The 19,637-nt window shown below is 37.7% G+C and overlaps 1 protein-coding gene across 1 annotated transcript in view; it reads right to left on the minus strand.

Annotated features, from left to right (window-relative positions):
* TMEM196 (transmembrane protein 196) overlaps positions 1–13,137 on the minus strand; it is a 165,840-nt gene extending 152,703 nt beyond the window's left edge. Inside the window, exon 1 of the mRNA XM_084897877.1 lies at positions 12,812–13,137. The gene's annotated coding sequence lies outside the window, so the exon portion shown is untranslated. The remainder of the gene's footprint in view (positions 1–12,811) is intronic.
* Between the last annotated feature and the right edge of the window lie 6,500 nt (positions 13,138–19,637).

Here is a 19,637-nt window from a genome sequence, read left to right on the forward strand (position 1 = left end):
GGTCAATGCTCAACCACTGAGCAACACCAGCTGGGCAAGACATTATTTTAAAGCTGTTTGGATCATTTCTCTGAAGGCTTGAGTTTTTTGCACTTGGTAATTCTTCCAAATCTACTTTAAAATGCTAAATGTAATATTCATTTAAATAGCAACATAACCTTTAGAAATATAATTGAGAAAGTGAAAATGTAAAACTCAAAGAATGTACACAAGATGAAACAAAAGAAGAGGGGAAAAAAGAGATAATGAGGCCCTAGCCATTTTGTCTTAGTGGATTGAGTGCTGGCCTGCAAATAGAAGGTCCGGGGTTTGATTCTGATCAAGAGTGCATGCCCAGGTTGCGGGCTCGATCCCCAGTAGGGGGTGTGCAGGAGGCAGCCAATCAATGATTCTCTACCATCATTGATGTTTCTTTCTTTCTCCCTCTCCCTTCCTCTCTGAAATAAAAATTAAAATACTTAAAAGAGAGAGAGAGAGAGAGAGAGAGAGAGAGAGAGAGAGAGAGAGAGAGAGAGAGAGAAATGAGAATTGGTGAAAGGTAAAATACACAAGGGAGAAACTGCAGCCACTGGATATGGGAAGCTTACAAACAGATTTCCATGCATTCTTGCCTTTCTCAGGAGGCCGTGGAAGGTAGTTCCAATGCTGAGTCAGCCTGGGACTGAGCATCTGTGTCTCTATAACGGAGCAAGCTCACTGCCATGGCAGAATACGTGCTAAGCACACTTTCCAGCAGCAGCCTTCTTTTCTTACTCAGAATATTATTTGTATTCTCAGGCTCAGTTATTGCACCCTGGAGAGCTGTGCGCATCAAGCCTGCTAGCTCCTTGTGTCTTCCTGCCTTCTGATTTCAGATGCGTACTCTCCCAACTGCAGTTTATCAGGCTGTTTCCTTTCCCATATCACTCATGTAAACACTCAGAGCAGGCAACGCACTGTGTTAAATGCATGATGCTGCAGAAACTCAGAGGGGTACCTTGTCATTGTGTTGGCCAAACTGTTCAACTGTTGCCAGCCATGTTTGCTGTCTGATCAGAAACACATTGCCTTTGTTCTCATCAGCTTCTGAAGGCTGATAACCAAATCAACGCCATCCACTAACTAAAGACAAATGAGGCCGCTTGGCCTGCAAATTCTTTGTCGTTGATGTAGGCACTCTAATATATCTTGCCGTTTCAATGTGAGACTGCTGTTAATTTCTCAGCGTTATCTGGACAGTGAGCAGGACTTGACACATTTATTGGCAGGTATATTATGCTTCTTAGATACTCGGTTATCACTTCATGCTTGGAAAGGTTTATTAACTAAGAGATAATGAGTGAGCACACCTACTTTTTATGTTTTGGTAATGTTTCTCAGATTGATATCTACAGACTGCCTGCATCAGAATCATTTCTGAGGTTATTAAAGATAATTATTTATCAACGGAAGAATTTTTAAATGAATTGTGGTGTATTTACAAAGCAGAAACCTACCCAACAATAAAAAGAAACAACGGATACACTTACTAACATGGATGAATTTCACAGATGTACTGACGGAGAGTTTAGATACCAAAAAAAAAAGGGGGGGGATACTATGTAGTACTTTTACCTGGATCTCTAGATTAGGCAAAACATAGCAATGGATACAAAAATCAGGTAGGTGGTTGCTCTGGGAGGGGCCACTGACTAGGCAGGGAATGAGAAGCTGTCTTGGGTGACAGAGATGCTCTATATCTTGATTTGTGGTCATAAAAACAGGTTGAATGGAAGAAGAAAGATCTTAGTATTTCACTGTATGTAAACTGTAACTCAATTTTTTTAAATGCTGCCTCTTCTGTCCTACCACCCAAGCATCTGCATTTATCAAGATAAACTTCTGATTCTAGCTTTTAGATTTACAGAAAAGTTATGAATATAATACAGAGTCTCTTTATTCCCTGCAATGTACCCAATCTCCCACACTGTCAACACCTTACATTACTACAGCACATTTGTCAAAAGGAACGAACCGGTATTGACATGTTATTATTAATTACACCTCATGCTTTATATTTGAATTGCATTCATTATTTTCCCTTACTGTCCCGTTTGTTTGTTTCAGGGTCCCATCCAGGATACCATATTTAATCATCCTCTCTCCTTTGGCTCCTCTTGGCTGTGACAGTTTCTCAGACTTTCCTGATTTTTTGATGACCTTGACAATTTTGAGGAGCACTAGTCAGGTCATTGTTCTTGCGATGGCCCATTCTCTCTCTCTTGCATCATCATCTTTCTCTATAACAGCTTGCTTTTAGGACAGATGTATACTGTCTTAAAAGAAAATTTCCCTCGATTCTATATCTCTTCAAAATTTCTGCTCCATTTCTCTCCTCTCCTTTCAGCAATATTTCTTAAAAAGAGCTTTTGAGGACACAACGTCTCCTTCCTTTTCCTCACATGCCCACTTAGCTCCCACTCCATTTTGTGCCCGTGAAATGTTGCTCTTGTCAAGGGCACAGAAGACCTCTATATTATACCATTTTTAAAAAGGTCAGTTATCCAGTTTGACCAATCAGAATCATTTGGGATGAAAGATCATTGTTACTTAAAAAATGTGTTTTGTACTTCACCTCAGAGCATTGACTTTGCTTTCCCCATACCTGGCTAGATGCCCCTTCTCGGTCTCCTTTCATAATTCCTTTACATACCCCACATCTCCAAACATTGGAATATTACAGGGCTCATCACCTTTGAGCCTTGCAGATTTAAATATTCTTGCTACTCAGACAGTTCCTAAATTTATATTTCTGGCCTGCACCTCTCTCTCTGAAAATCCAGACTTATATACCTTCATATCTTGATATTTTAAGTTAGATACCTAATAGACATCAGTAAAAGAAAATTCACTTCAGATCAGTTCAACGGGCAACGGAGACTTTATTCGAGACTACTATGGTAGAAAAGAGAGACGGAACTCAACTCTGCTGAAGCCAAAGGAAGCAGAATTGTTCAGCACGGGGGTGAGGTTGGTCCCTGTAATTTGGCCATCAGTTTTGGTACCTGGCACTTATTGAATTTAGGTCCTACCATCCCACAGATGGAGAGAGAGGGGTGCTTTCATTTTGGAAGATTATGCTTCAGAGATTTTCCTCCAGGTCCTTGAAAAAGCCATTTCTGACATAGATTTACATTTCCAAGGGGCAGATGAAGTTTTCTCTTATAATGTTTCTAAAGTAAAAGCTCTATGAAATGGGAGGTCAGGAAAACAACAACACCTGTCTAAAGTTTAATTAAACTGAGGGGAATTTTAAAGCCATCTTGGTCATATCTCAAACTTAATATGACCCTGTGAAAAATTATTTGGGCCCAAAACCTTAGTGTTCTCTCTCTCTCTTTCTCTCTCTCTCTCTCTCTCTCTCTCTCTCTCTCTCTCTCTCTCTCTCTCTCTCTCTCTCTCTCTCATTCTTTCTCTCTCTCCTCTTCCTCCCCCCCCCATCTCTTCCACACACACACATAAATATCTCAAAATCTCAGTAACAGTATCATCCTTGCCATGCCACCTTAGCACAAGCCAGCCACCAAAACTGGCCAATGGTTTATTACATTACTTTCCTAATTGTTTTTCCTAGTTTCAGCCTTTTCCTTTCCACAATCTATCAGACTGCCAAAATTTCCTTTCACTCACAGTAAAATCTATGCTTAGCCTATAAACCAAATGTACTCTTCCTTCTGCTCTCTTACATTACTCAAACTTTTTCTGTCTCCACTCCTAAGCATTCTTTACACCAGCCACATTTGCCTCTTCGTTGTTACTCATATTCCTGCTCCAGGGTTTTTACATGCACTTTCTTCTTAGTCTGACATACTCTTCCTACAGATGGAGAACCACGTGGCTTTCTTCCATCTCACCTCCAATGTCAAGTGTTATCCCCTATTTGCATCCTTCCCTAAGCTTACATATCACAATAGGAGATCCCTGCTTTAGCTTTCTCCCTATTATTTTGTTTGTTCAATGGTTTATTTTCTCTCCAAATAGAATGTATATTACATAAGAGTAGAGACTTTGTATATTTCTGTTCACTGCTGAAGTGTGCCAGACACAGGGTAGGCAATAAGTATTTGTGTAATAAGATAAATGAATTCCCAGCCCTACCCCAAAGTTTGAAAATGGCTATTGACCTCTATGAAGGCTTCCTCTCTATCTTCAATGAATTCAGTGCCAGGCTCTTTATTATCTTCTCAACCCTTGCCTCTGTTACCATCAATAATTGAAGCATCAACACATTTGCTTATCTTAGCCACACAGGCATCATTATCTCCAGTGTCTCAAACTAAGTATTTAATAAAAATGCTATACTTGAATACATGTTTTCAAATTTGGGGGTAGATACCTAGAAGAGAGATTGCTGGGTTCTATGGCAATTCTATTCTCAATTTTTTGAGGAATGTCCATACTGTTTTCCAAAGTGGCTATACACATTTACATTCCTACCAACCATGAATGAGGATTTCTTTTACTCTCCAACACATGTTATTACCTGTCTTGTTGACAACAGCCATCATAACTGGTGTGAGGTGGTATCTCATTATAGTTTTTATTTGCATTTCCCAGATATACAGATGATGTATCATAGAATTGTCACATAAGATGTTAAGTGTGTTTCTCCATTCACCATACACCAGAATTATCACTAGAATAATGGTTCATTATTTCAAATTTGGGGTGATCGTGAAGGCAGTGAAATGCTCTTTAGTTAGAATATTTTATATTCTATGACAATCACATTAAAACATTCCAAAATCTGCCAGGACCGGTTTGGCTCAGTGGATAGAGTGTCAGCCTGCGGATTGAAAGGTCCCGGGTTCGATTCCGGTCAAGGGCATGTACCTCGGTTGCGGGCACATTCCAAATGGGGGTGTGCAAGAGGCAGCTGGTCGGTGTTTCTCTCTCATCGACGTTTCTAACTCTCTGTCCCTCTCAATTCCTCTCTGTGTAAAATCAATAAAATATATTAAAAACAAAACAAAACAGAAAAAAAACAACATTCCAAAATCTAAGACTGTGTGCTGATGAGTCTTAGACCTCATTTCTTTGTTCTGTGTTCACAGCCCAGTGGATGATTAATGGAACCCTACACCACTTGCATTATAACTCTGAATGCTCTAGTGAATCTCCATTGAATCCAACTTCATCCATCAGTAGTGTTGTTTGGAAGAATCTCAGGAAACCACTCCTAAGAGTTCTATATTGCTCCATTTGACCTTGGAGACAGATTGATCTTCAAATTGTACTATGCAACCAAATGTTCCATTCTTTCTTAGATGCAAAAAACCAAAAACAAACAAAAAAGAGCCTATAAATATATAATCTTTTAATAACGATAATACAGGGGTGAGCATAAGGAGGTTTGCAGTTGCAAGTACACAAAACCAGAGTTTATTCCTATATTATTATTTATTTATTATTGTATTCGTTACTATTGTTTCAAGTGTTAACATACTGTTGCCTACCCTGTGTTTTATTGATTTTCTGAAATTACATTTTAAAAATTGAAACAAAGGCCTAAATTTCATAGTTTATTCTAGTGTATTTCATTTTGCAGTTATTAGAGGGCTCTCTATCATGGTCAAAACACATTATGGTCCTTTCCTAATTCTTGTACTCTCATAAGGTTCAGATCTGGTAGCAAAGGTGGCAAAAACATCTCATTATTTTTATTTTAATAAACTTTTTAATATACTTTTTTGACTTAGATACTCAATTGGCTGTCTACACTGCTTCCTCTGCAAGAATTGTTTTTTAATGCACTTTTAAAATATTATTTGTTAAACTAAAGGAGAAAATGAAATTCTTACAAAAAACCCAAAAAAACTCCCACCTTCATATCTCTCATCAGAAATAGATGGTTTGGGCTCAAAAGAGAAGGAGAACAAAGCTGAGCTCTGAATTCTTTCTATAACTAGGACTCTATGGAATTTTAAAAAATGCTTATTCCTTAAGTTATTGAATTATAAACCTGGACTTGTTGACTAAGTAATGTATAGTAGTCCAGAAGAAGGTTATCTTAAAAGATGTCCACATCCTAATTTCTGGAAGCTGTGTTACCTTTTATGGAAGGAAGTTCTACACAGATTAAATTAAGAATATTGGGATGGGGAGATTATATTGAGTTATATAAATGCTATTCTATGTATCCATCTGAAGGGACACAGAATAAGATTTCTCACATGTTAAAGTGAAGATGGAGGCAAAAATTCATGTATGTGGCCACAAGCAAACGAACGTTGGCAGCCACCAGAAGCTGAGATGGATAAGGAACAGATTTTAAGAGAATACAGAAAGAACATGGCTCTGCTAATTTAATTTTGACTCCATGAAACTGATCTCAGACTTGAGGCTTCAGAGCTCTGAGAGACTACATGTCAGTCATTTTAAGCCACCAGTTTGTCTTATTTGTTACAGTAGCCATAGGAAAACAATATGTATTATAGTATGGACACTTTATCTAGAGAAAGAAACAGGCTCATGTAATATTACTTACATAAAGTTACATTGATAGTGAGAAATTTAGGGCTAGAAACCAAGTTTCCTGACTGACAATTTAGGAACATTTCATTCATTATATGATCACTTCCTCTTCATGCTCATTTGGATACAAATGACGATAGCCATGATTCTATTGAAACTTCTAGAATTAATATCCTTGTTATACCCATTGTCCTTCACCTGCCCTCTATTTCCACATACATGGCTTCATGTTGAATAAGGATGTAGTATTTATCTAACAACTACCAAAGAGCTAGAACTATCAGATGCCAAAGATTCAATATATTTTCCATTCTTTCCTTTCAAAATCAGCTAAGAAACCAGGAACAACAAGCATATCCACGCTAGTTAGGGCTGGAAGATTTTTTAAATTATCAACCCTTTGAAATATCTGTCTTTAATGTTATTATAATGGACCTAGGGAAGTGGTCAGAAATACAGTCACCTTTATAGGGGCTGCAATCATTGAGTTGTACTGTCCTCACTCTTTTCTTGGATGGCCTGACAAACTTCTTACTTCATCTTCCTTCCTCCTCTAACTATTTATTACATATTTCATACTCTGAGTATTACTCATGGGCAGGGATGTGTTAGTAATTTTAGTGTTGATCAGATATATAAAAGCCCAGTCCCTTTCTTTTCTTTTCCTCTCCTTCCAATTACACACACATCTTTAAATTCAAACATACGGCCCTAGCAAGTTTAGCTCAGTGGATCGAACACTGACTTGTGAATGGAAGGGTTCTGGGTTCAATTCCTGGTCAAGGGCACGTACCTGGGTTGCAGACTTGATCCCAAGCCCTGGTCAGGACATATGCTGGAGAGAACCAATCAATGCGTCTTTCTCACATTGATGTTTCTCTCTTGCTGACTCTTCCTCTCCCTTCCACTCTCTCTTAAAAAAAAAAATTGAAAAAATATGACAAAAATATTTTTAAAAATTAAAAATTGAAACATATGTGTATAAATATGTGAGATTCTTCATAAAGTACAATGATTGGAAGAGTAGCCTTAAAATCAGTATAAATTCTTCATATTACTAATGAGTTAAACAAAATCCAAAGAAGTTAGGTAATTTTCCTAAGGTCCCATTCCTAAATTGTGGTAGAGAGATTATTAGGAGTCTCTGAAAGTCACATTTATAAAACATTTGGTAAATGCACAACCCTGTCAAGTTTTCACATGTGCATTTGTGTTAACTTTTATATAATATAAAAAAAAAGAAAATTGGAAACTTGTCCAATTTTCACAAGTATAAATAGTTGAGCTGTGTTTTAATTTTGTAACTTTTATTTTTCCTTTATTATAGAAATAGATTATTATTGAAAAAATATAGAAAATAGAGATAATTAAAAGTAGGTAGGGCCAAAACCGGTTTGGCTCAGTGGATAGAGCGTCGGCCTGCGGACTAAAGGGTCTCAGGTTCAATTCCGGGCAAGGGCATATACATTGGTTGCGGGCATAACCCCAGTGGCGGTGTGCAGGAGGCAGCTGGCCAATGTTTCTCTCTCATTGATATTTCTAATTCTCTATCTCTCTCCCTTCCTCTCTGTGAAAAATCAATAAAATATATATTTTTAAAAAAATAAAAATAAATAAAAATAGGTAGGGCAAGAGGATATTGTAGTCTTATCATACTAAACTCATCACTATTTCTAGTTCTGATGATATCATTCAGATTTTATCTACATATTCAAATACACTTATCCTTGTGAAACATGGCATTACATTTTACATATTTGCAGACATATTTTTTCAATTAACAACAGATGATGAGCATTTTTCTGACAATGACTGTTTATTATCTAAAGGCTAACCATTTATTACATAGCTGTATCATTATTTATTTAACTCCTGTATGGTTGAACATTTGGATTATTTTCTTTAAAATAAAATGCTGGTTGTAATAAGCCAGACTATGGGAACATTCTTATGTTGAGGCCTTTGGGCCTTTTCCCATTTCCCCTTCTAAGGATAAAGTGCTTGTAAAAGAAATACTGCTAAGTAGTAGGGAAGGAACGCTAGGATTTTCCCACTGTGGATAAGGCCCTCAGCAATTCATGAATGTCCTCATTGTTACAACTTCTCTCAACATAAAATATTCATAGTTTTAATCTTTAAAAATTGAGTAGAGGAAAAATGAATTTATTACTAGTCCCATATCTCTTACCTCCAGAGATCCTTCCAGAACCCTGTATTTCCATAATGTAATGCTCTTAGTGATTTATTATGAATTAATCTTTTAGAGTCCAAATGAATAAGAAAGTTTTTTTTTTTATGGCTTTAGTAATCCCTTTTCTAACTGGAAAAAAAAAAAAAAAGGCTTATATTTTGTATTGATTAAAAAGCCACTTTAAAAATCTGTGATCCGTAAATCCCTGTTCTCTGAAACTCACATGCACTCTATTCTCTTGAAACTTTCTGTTTTTAAAAGCAGGGATTTGTGTATAATGGCCTTATCAGTGGCGAAAATAAGAATTTCATGTAGATAATTTAGTTAAATGGTATTCTGAGTTTCTAGTTGGAGGTCATACTGAGTGGATTAAATTCTTTCTATTTTTACTTTACCTTCAGTCAAGAAGGAGGAAATGCTATTAATCTTATATTAGCTTTAATACTATGTTATCTAAATATAGCTGCATTCCTTCCTCTTTAAAATGTTTGTTTATATCAGCAAAAAGAGGCTATAAAATGCTAATGGTTGAGCTATAAAATACAAACAACAAAATAATTAGTTGCTTTCTACTTTAGACTTCAGAGTAGAGACCAAATGAAATGTTAAATCTATTTTAAGAAAAAATTCAAGTATGACAAAATACTGCCTCCCTAGCCACCTCCATTTTCCCCTTTCTACATCAGCAAAATCTCATAAAAGGATAATAAGGAGACCCTTTTTAAGCCATTTCTTTCAGTCAGTATATTAATAATACAGTGAACGAGAATGTCATATAAAATAAAGTTACTTAAATTAGAAATTTATATTCAGCAGAAATTCTTATTGAAAGCAAAAATGCATCATTTTTATTAATTTTATGTCTCTGGAAAGAATTTCATGACATTGCTTTTTTTCCCCTCCAGGTTAAAATATTTAGTTTAAAAACTGAAAACACAGATACATGTATTATACAAAGAAAGGTATTATACCATAAAAAAAGAAAAAAGTATTGTTGGGTATGTCATTGACTTTTATTAAAATTGTAATGCCTGTAAAAGACGAAAAATACTGAAAGTAAAAGTTCTACCCTCAAAAACAAAAACAAAAAAAACGACCAAGTTGGTGAACATTATTCCAAGCCTCTCCCTGTCATCCATGTGAAGGCAAACCCTAAATACGCCATGAAGCCGAGGGACATGGTAGCCTGGCAGGGTAAACAAACGGGATGCCATACTTCAGATTTCGCCAAAAGCTGACCCTGAAATAAGAACTCGGATGCGGGTAATTTAGTTGGGGATTGATCCCAGAAAGATGAGTAATGTAGGAGAGAAAGTGATCTAGGGAAGGAAACACTTCATGAAGAGGGCTTTGGTGAGCGGACTGCTTCTGTGGACAACGGAAGCTCGGTCCTGTAGAGAACCTTCAGAGGGTTAAAGGTCCCTGTGGAACAGGAACACAGATGAGAAATGCCCCACTAAATTATTTGGGAGATGGGATATTTGCCCCTGAACTCTATTATTCCTCGCTGGTTGAGGACTGCCCCAAGGGGCAGATTTCAGGGTGGCCAGTGGCCTCCAAACAAGCCCTCGGGTGGAGAAGCAGGAGATGCAGACACCGGAGATGGGAAGAGATTCTGTGCCCAGAAACAGTCCACCGCATCTGCAGGGGAACTCAGGAGGATGGGATTGTGGGTCAGCAATACCTGCTACCGGGACTTTGATCTAGTCTGCAAGGCCAGGGAAGGATTCCCCAAGGGAGAAATGTTGAAAGGTAGTGATAAGGACATACCATTATTTTAAATAATGGGTTGAAATAAAGAGATATGTATCTTGAAAATATTAGGCTGTAGAGTGGAAATTCAATTTGAAAAAAAAAACACAAAAAAAACAGAGCCAATGAAGATATGCCCCTTATAAGATCACTGCAGTTATCCTAGCTGGAGGCAGAAAGTCGGAAGGAAATAGATGATCTAAACTGCACCATCAATCAACTTTATGAAACATATATATATATAGGATACACCATTAAATAACAGCATAATATACATTAGTTTCAAGTGAGTATGGAGCATTCAATAAAATAAACCACACCCTGAGGCATAAAACAAACTTTAGCAAAATGAAAAGGATAGAAATCATACAAAGTGCATTGTCAAATGATAATGGAATAGAATGGGATGGAAATTGGAAATAGGAAGGTAAATGGAAAAGCCCCAGATCACTGGAGTTTAAACAACCCATTTCTAATAACATTTGGCTCAAAAAAGGCAGCTCAGGAGAAAAGTTTTTTAAAATACATTTTTATTGATTTCAGAGAGGAAGAGAGAGGGAGAGATAGAAACATAAATGATGAAGGAGAATCATGGATCGGCTGCCTCCTGCATATCCCACACTGGGGATGGAGCCTACAACCCAGGCATGAACCCTGACCAGAATCAAATCCTGACGCCCTGGGTTCATAGGTCAACACTCAACCACTGAGCCACACTGGCTTGATAGGAGAAATTTAAAAAGATATTTTGAATTAAGTGTAAAAAATTCAACTTATCAAAAATTGTGGGAGGCGCCGAAACCGGTTTGGCTCAGTGGTAGAGCGTCGGTCTGCAGACTGTAAGGTCCCAGGTTTGATTCCGGTCAGGGGCATGTACATTGGTTGCGGGCACATCCCCGGTTGGGGGTGTGCAAGAGGCAGCTGGTCGGTGTTTCTCTCTCATGGACGTTTCTAGCTATCTCTCTCCCTTCCTCTCTATAAAAAAATCAATAAAATATATATATTTTTAAAAAATTGTGGGAGGCAATTATAGTGCTTAGAATGAAATTTATAACACTAAATGTATATACTATAAAAATGAAAATCTAAAATTTTTTGAAAATCTACTATCTGCCTTATAGAACTAGTCAGTAAAAGCAGATTATTATAAAAATAAAGCAAGCACCTGGCCAGTAGCTCAGTTGGAACATCATCCATACAAAGAAAGAAAGAGAGAGAGAGAGAGAGAGAGAGAGAGAGAGAGAGAGAGAGAGAGAGAGAGAAAGGAAGGAAGGAAGGAAGGAAGGAAGGAAGGAAGGAAGGAAGGAAGGAAGGAAGGAAGGAAGAAAAGAAAAGAAAGAAAGAGGGAAGGAGGGGGAAGAGAGGGAATTAAAATTAGACAGGAAAACAATGGAGAAGAGCAATGAATTTAAAAACTGTGGGGTTTTGTTTTGTTTTGTTTTGTTTTGTTTTGTTTGTTTGTTTTAAATACCAGTAAAAGTATAAAACCTCTCACTAGGATAACAAAGAAAAAAAAAAACAAACAGAGAAGACACAATTTATCAATATCAGAAATAAAAGACCTGGTCATTATTACTGACCCAACAGAAATTAAAAGAACAATAAAGAAATGATAGCAACAAATTTATGTCCAAAAATTTGATAACTTAGATGTAATGGACCAACTGCTTGGAAGACACACACTACCAAAATTCACACAAATAGAATAAACAACCTTAATAGGCTTATATTTATTAAAGATTTAATGAATAATTATTAACTCTAAAAAAGAAAGCAAAGATCTATATAATTTCTTTGGTGAATTCTATCAAACATTTAAGGCAAGATAGTACCAAATTTACATAGTTTCTTCCAGAAAACAGAACCAGAAGAAATACTTCTGAACTCATTTTATGAGGTCAAAATCATTTCACCATCAAAACCAGATAAAAGACATCACAAGAAAAAGCAAACAATAGACTAATATTTCTCATGTACATAGATGCAAATTTTCTCAACAAAATATTACCAAATTGAGTCCATTAATGTATAAAAAGATATAAAGATATACTTTAGGGAAAAAAATATAAATGGCCAATAAACTCAGCCTCGCCAGTAATTAGAGAGATACCCATGAAAACAAGATACTGTTGGCATCAATTGGGTTAGCAAAACGTTTTAATTGCATGGTATTAATGAGGATGGGATGAAATAGATATTCTAGAGAACATATAAATTGGTACCAATCTCTGGAGACTCATTGACAGTATCTGACCAAATGGAAGGTATGTATTCTTTAGTGTAGTGATTCTCAACTGTGGCTGATTTTATCTCCCTGGGAACTTTCTGGAGACATTTTGGTTTTTACAACCGCAGGGGTGGCACTGTCACACTTACCTTCTGTTCACCAGGACCATGAGATGCAGTAGCGGGGCCTAGCTTCAAAAGCTGAAAGGTAATCTGCATGGCAGACTCAGCACCATCTCAGGCCAAAGGAGCTCTGCTTCCTGGAGGTAGAATGAGGCAACAGGGTGAGTCCAAGCCCCTGTGTCTGCGCATCCCTAAGTGGGGTAGAACACAGGATTCCCTGGGAATGGAAGCCCTTTTTTTTATTTTTCTTTCTTTTTTTTTTCAATACAATTCTGAACTGCATCAACAAATGACACTTTTAATGCTGTGTAGTTGTTGTATTCCGGGGGTGGAGGGGAGGGTGGAGTGTGTGGCCACATTGGACGGTTCCCAAATGTGGAAGCCAAAGCAAGAGAAAGGCAGTGTAGCTGAATGCTCCCAAATGGGTAAGTTGGTATGGGAGCTGAGCCAGGGACCCAAGCAGCTAGCAGACTATAAATGGAAGACTGAAGCAGAGAAAGCTAGTTGGGCAAAATCAAGTCAGATTCCCTAAAGGAGATACGAGAAGAGATAGAAACCCAAAGGAGAGCAGATGCCAAAGTCAATTCCTTCATGACGTTGTGACATAAAACTAGTTTATTGCAAAATTCTTTAGAAAAGTGACTCATCCTCATAAAACTATCGCAATGTTAGCCAGCTGGAATAGAATCATGCATCTATTTTACCAGCCATCTCTGTGGGTTTATCTGATGATGATCAAACTCCAGTGGACTTCTTTCACTCTGACATGTACTCTGTGTGCTGGATATTAACCTGAGGCTCAGCTTCACACTCTCCAGACATTGGACCTACAAACTCGGACTGGATCATTGTCAACAGACATTTGTTTTTTCTGGCTAGACTTGTGATCCAACTTGTTTTCCGTTGGCCAGGAAATAGCAAAAGTACAGCCTTTCCTGAAGAATTTGGCCATTTAGCTGTAAGTTCTTTGCCAGAATTTAAACATGTTAAATATAGGGACAAAGGAGATGCAAAAATATAACAAAAAGGAAGAAAAAAGAAATAGCACAAATTTTTTAAACTAAAAAGGGACAATAAATTCTTTTGGAGTATTAAGTGAAGAATTTTGAAAGGAATCAGGAAGTAAATATTTTATGGGCAATTTGCTTTATTCTGTAAGATTGATGATTAAAAACAACATAACAAATAAACTGAACAAAATAAACAAATATTGATAAAATAGAAACAGACTCAGAGACACAGAGAACAGACTGACAGCTGTTTGGAAGCATCTTTGGGGAAGTGGGTAAAATAGGTGAAGAGATTAAGCAAAACATCCTATATAATAAAAGCCTAATATGCTAAGTGTCTAGTCAACTGGTTGGCTGGTCAAACAATCAAAGTGTAATATGCTAATGATATGCAAGGCCTCTCAACTGCTCGCTATGATGTGCACTGACCACCAGGGGGCAGACAGTCAACTAGTTGACCAGTCGCTATGACATGTACTGATCATCAGGGGGCAGACTGATGCTCCGACTGGTAGGTTAGCTTGCTGTTGGGATCCGGCCTATCAGGACTGAGTGAAAGGGCTGGACATGCCCTGGAGCACTCCCACAGTCCCTTTCCAGCTGGCCAACCTCCCACATCCCTTCCTAGCCCTGATAATGCACTGGTGGGGTCCCCTGGCCTGACCAGAACCCTCTCACAATCCAGAACCCCATTGGGGGATGTTGGAGAGCTGGTTTTGGCCCTTTCCCGCAGGCAAGGCTGAGGGACCCCACTGGTGTATGAATTCCTGCACCAGGCCTCTAGTAAATAAATAACTTATAACAGACAACAGACATCAGTATGGTGATTACCAGAGGGAATGGGGGTGGGGTCAGGTAGAAGAGGGTAATGGGGGTGATAAATAGTGATGAAAGGAGACTAGACTATGGGTGGTGAACACATAATGCAATATACAGAATTATATACTTGAAACCTACCTAATTAAGCAATGCAACTTCAACAAACTCAATAAAAATAAATTAAAAAAACAATATTAGAGCATATATTCCCTAATAATCATTAATGAAATATATTGCTAGTGTTTGTGTGACTTGTTGAATCAGTTTTCTTGGTTCTCATTGATGAACAAAATGGTCATTCTAGACTACTTCAAAATGGAATTAAAATGTCAGTTGAATAAGACTGATTAAATATTATTGCCAATTGATATTAGATTAGATGAGAAAAGTCAAAAGTAGAATTTTAAACATTTCCCACGCATGTACCATATCTATTCCTTCATATCATCTCTAGTTGGAAGAGGTAGAGAAGTGTGAGTAAAATTGTTTCTAAATCTGTATAAAGAAGGCACATTTCCAGAAAACAATGTGGATGGCAATCAGGTCTGGCAGTACCACAAGAAGAAGGATCAGAGGAGTGCATGGATAAGGTGATAGGCTTTGGTCTAGACACTGTTAAACTCCATTTGGCCAGTATAGTATTTGACTTGGGACTTAGTGAAAATCCTGCAGTGGGTGGTTCTGTAAATAATATCCAGTTAAACCATCTGGCTCTTCAGCTATGCAAAATAGAAAACAATTTGCCTGGCTCCCCTCTTTCCATCACTCCATCTCTGATTATTTTCATTGCTAGATTCTATTTTTAGTATTTTTATTATTCAGAAAAACATCTGCACATGCTGAATCCCCTTCTACCAATTGGTATTGATAGGGGAACTTTACAAAGCATAAAGTATTGACAGTCATAGATAAATTAGCTTTTGAAAAATACAAACATAAGACATTAAACCAGATGATACTTTTCAGACTGTATTTTACTATCATAGTGGGTTACTTTTTAAAAATATGTTTGTTATTGATTTCAGAGAGATGAAGGGAGAGGAAGAGAGAGAAACTACGATAGGCTGCCTCCTGTATGCCCCCTACTGGGGATTGAACCCTTAACCCTGGGCATGTGTCCTGACTGGAATAGAACCGGCAACCTTTTGGTGCATGTGGCTCAACCAAGTGAGCCACACTGGCCCAGCTATGTTATTTTTGACATGAGGTTATATATAGATGCTGTTTACTTAGTCTCCAGTGGTTGGGTTTTAAGGTTTTGTAAGCTATCAAACCATTATATAACCAAGTTAAGTAATAAATCTCATAAAATGGAAAACAGCCAGTCATGAAGTGATAACAATGCAGGGCAAGAAAATGAATTCAGGTACAAATTCATATTTAATGGATATAACCCTCAAGGCTGTGGAATTGAATGCTAAATATAGTTCATCTAATTTACTAGTAAGCTTCTTTAAAGTAATCAATATTTTCTCAGAAAATTAAACTATCACACACATTATTTTTGAATGCACATTTTTCTTTGTTAAGTGTGTCTAGAAAAATACACATATAAGGTTATTCAATATATGACACAAAAGGGAATGTGTAGCTTATGGAATAAGACTTTTTCATTTTAGTCTCATTTCTCATTTGTCCTGGCAAGTTGTCACTTGGATCATAAACATAAAACTGTGTAATATTAGTAACATTTAAAAAATTATACAGCCAAGCAACAAGAGGTCACTTAAAATGATCAACTTGAAAAAAAATTAGAAATTACTCAGTGTTACGGAGGTAATGTAAAAATATGCATATCTATGCCCTGATGGTAAGACAGTAGGAAATTTTTAGAATGTTATATGAGAATAAATATTAAATATTTTAGAATAGACTTGCCTTTTGAACCAGAAATTTCATGTATAACAATTTATTCTAAAGAAATTAGAATAGTGTACAAACACTTTACATACACCTGTACATACACATACACACATATACCAGCCACAAGAAGGTAAATGTTTTTATATTGTGTGTGTGTGTATGTGTGTGTGTGTGTGTGTTAGGACAGCATTATTTATTCATTTTCAAAATTGGGAAAAATCTATGTAAATATATGCAATCTATGCTATTTGCAAAAATGCATTGTTAAAAAGCCAGAAAAAAATGATTAAAATTCTTATTAACATGGCAATTTATTGATAATTATAGTATTAAAAGAAGGACATTTATGATGTTTTTGCATGGTATGTCCTTTCTGTTTCTAAGAGTGTGTGCACATGTGTGTGTAAAATATGGGAAGGAATAAAATAAATAAGACAGGTAAAATGTTGTCCTAGCCACTTTGGCTCAGTGGATAGAGGATCAGCCTGTGGACCAAATGGTCCTGGGTTTGATTCCAGTCAAGGGCACATATCTTGGTTGAAGGCTCCTACCTGGCCTGGGCTTTGGTCAGAGCTCATGCAGGAGGCAACCAATCTATGGGTTTCTTTCACATCTATGTTCCTCTCTGTCTTTCCCTCTCTCTTCCATGCTCTCTAAAAATCAATGGAAAAATATCCTTGAGTGAGGATTAATAAAAAATAAAATAAATAAAAAGACAGATAAAATGTTAAAGCTGAGTGATATGTACATGAGAGTGCATTACACTAATATTTTAATTTTTGTGTGTTTGAAAAATTTCACAGAATTTTTTTAAACCCAAAAGATTTTACACCCCTTTTTAATAGTAATATATTTGGTGGGATTATGGCATTTCTTTCCTCCTGCTTATCATCAATATTTAGAAAGTAAAAATGAATAAAAATTAAATCTATAGAAATAAACAAGTTTTGCTTGCTGTTTCTTCAACTCTGCACTCCATCCAAGTGTTGTTGACAATTCCATCTCCTCCCATACTTACTTGCCCTCCAGAGCCAATTCCTGCCTAGGGATAAATGTATAGTAGGTAATACCTTGGAAAACCTTTGGTTCAGCATAGGTCTCTTTGCTGCTGCTGAAGCCATAACACTGGCTAGCATTCTCCCATGGCTCTGATTAGTGATGTTACCTAGAACCAATATTTAAGTCCCAGCAGTTTTCTTGGATGGAGTTCTTTGTCTCCCATTGTTCTGACTTGCATTTGGCCCAGTGCATGAATTCATGCATGGGTGGGGTCCCTCAGCCTAGCTGGAGATCAAGGTCTATTGGGGTCTATCAGAGGACTGTTGGCCAGCAATGGAGAGGGACTATGGGAGGCTGGCCAGCCACGGAAAGACACTGCAGGAGGTTGGGTGGCCGGGGGTGTTGGGGGGGACCAGGGTCTGCAGGATGCTGGCCTGGCCCACGTCCCTTGATTGGGGCCAGGGGAAAGGAACCAGGAGGTTGGCTGGCCAGGAGGAAGGGCCACAGGAGGTTGGTTGTGGGAGCACACTGACCACTAGGGGGCAGCTCCTGTGTTGAGCATCTGCCCCCTTGTGGTCAGTGCACATCATAGTACATCATAGTTCCAGTTGTTCTGGTCATTTGGCAGTAACAGTTGCTTGGGCTTTTATATATATATATATATATATATATATATATATATACACACACACACACATACACACACATACACTAGAGGTCTGATGCATGAAATTTGTGCAAAGGGCTCAGCTCTTGCAGCCCCAAAGGCCTCGACCCTCAGAGCCACAGCTGCCCCGAGGCCCTGCCTCCTGCCCACTGGTCCTTCTGGAAGGTTGTTCCTCTGTCTGGTCTAATTAGCACATTAGCTCTTTATTATATAGGAATAGAGGCCTGATGCATGAAGATTTGCGCAAGAATGGGCCTTCCTTTCCCTGCTGCCATAACTGCCTTTGCTCTGGCCGGAGCCGCCTTTCCACCTTCCCACACTGCCCAGAGGCCTGGAGCTGCTGGGGCGGAGTGGAACGCAAGCATCCTGCCCCACCCCTGGCTACTCGGTGACTGTGTATGCAAATTAATCCATCATCTTCGTTGGGTTAATTTTCCATATTCACTCCTGATCAGCTGATGGGCATCATGAAGGTACTGTCAATTTGCATCTTTCTCTTTTATTAATGTAGATAGATGGACATACACATCTGCCTACTCTTTCTGATTTTAGTCCAACCTTGTCCTATCAAATCTATCCTCACACCTGCCTCTGGCTTTCTAGTGCCCCTTTTCTCTGTAGATTCATGACATCAATTAACTTTTCTCTTGTTAATTATCTTCACTCGTCAGATTTACATGGAATATTGTTGCTTATTTTTTATATATCCTGCCCAAAACAACCACCTCCAAGGGCTGCACAGCTCTGGTACTGCCTAAGTAGAAATAAGACAAATCTTAGCAAAGAAAATAAAACCAAGTTGTGTCAGTTGTGAATGATCTAGCTAGAATTTTTTTGACATTTCTATATTCTCAGAGATGAGGCACATGGCTGGAGGAAAAGCTTGATCCTGGAGCTAGACAACCTGGACTCATATACTAGATCTGCAACTCAGTAGCTACAGAACCTTAGACAAATTAAGTGCCTGCGTGTAACCATCTATAAAATGGGAGTAATTTGGGCTGTGAGGATTAAATAACCAAACATACATAAAGGATTTAGAGCAATGCTTGACAATAATGCTTAAAGTCATATTTGTTTTTATTACTAATATCTGAAATTTATTTTTAGCTCCATTGAAGATGTGTGAGAAACTTAGAATGGATATTAAATAACAAAAGAACAACATAAAGCACAAAAGGTAAGCCTTGAATGAAAATGTGAATACATTCATTCCTTTAGTAAGTATTGACTGAGCTTTTGTGACAGACAGCCTCTGAATCAGACACTGGGCACAGGACACAGAACAGGATAAATGAAGCCTTTGCCCTTATGGCTCTTATACTGAGATAGAGCTTAAATTTGAATTGATGAATAAATGTCTCAATGACATTACTGATGCCAAAGAATATAATTGTGACCTTTGTTCCAAAGTGGCTTTCTCTTTGCCAGATAAGTAAAGTCATCTCTGGGTACATTCCACTATTTTAGAAATTTTGTCTCAGTACTTATGACC

Source organism: Pipistrellus hanaki (assembly GCF_964339955.1).
Source record: "Pipistrellus hanaki genome assembly, chromosome: 10".
In the NCBI taxonomy this organism is placed as follows: Eukaryota; Metazoa; Chordata; class Mammalia; order Chiroptera; family Vespertilionidae; genus Pipistrellus; species Pipistrellus hanaki.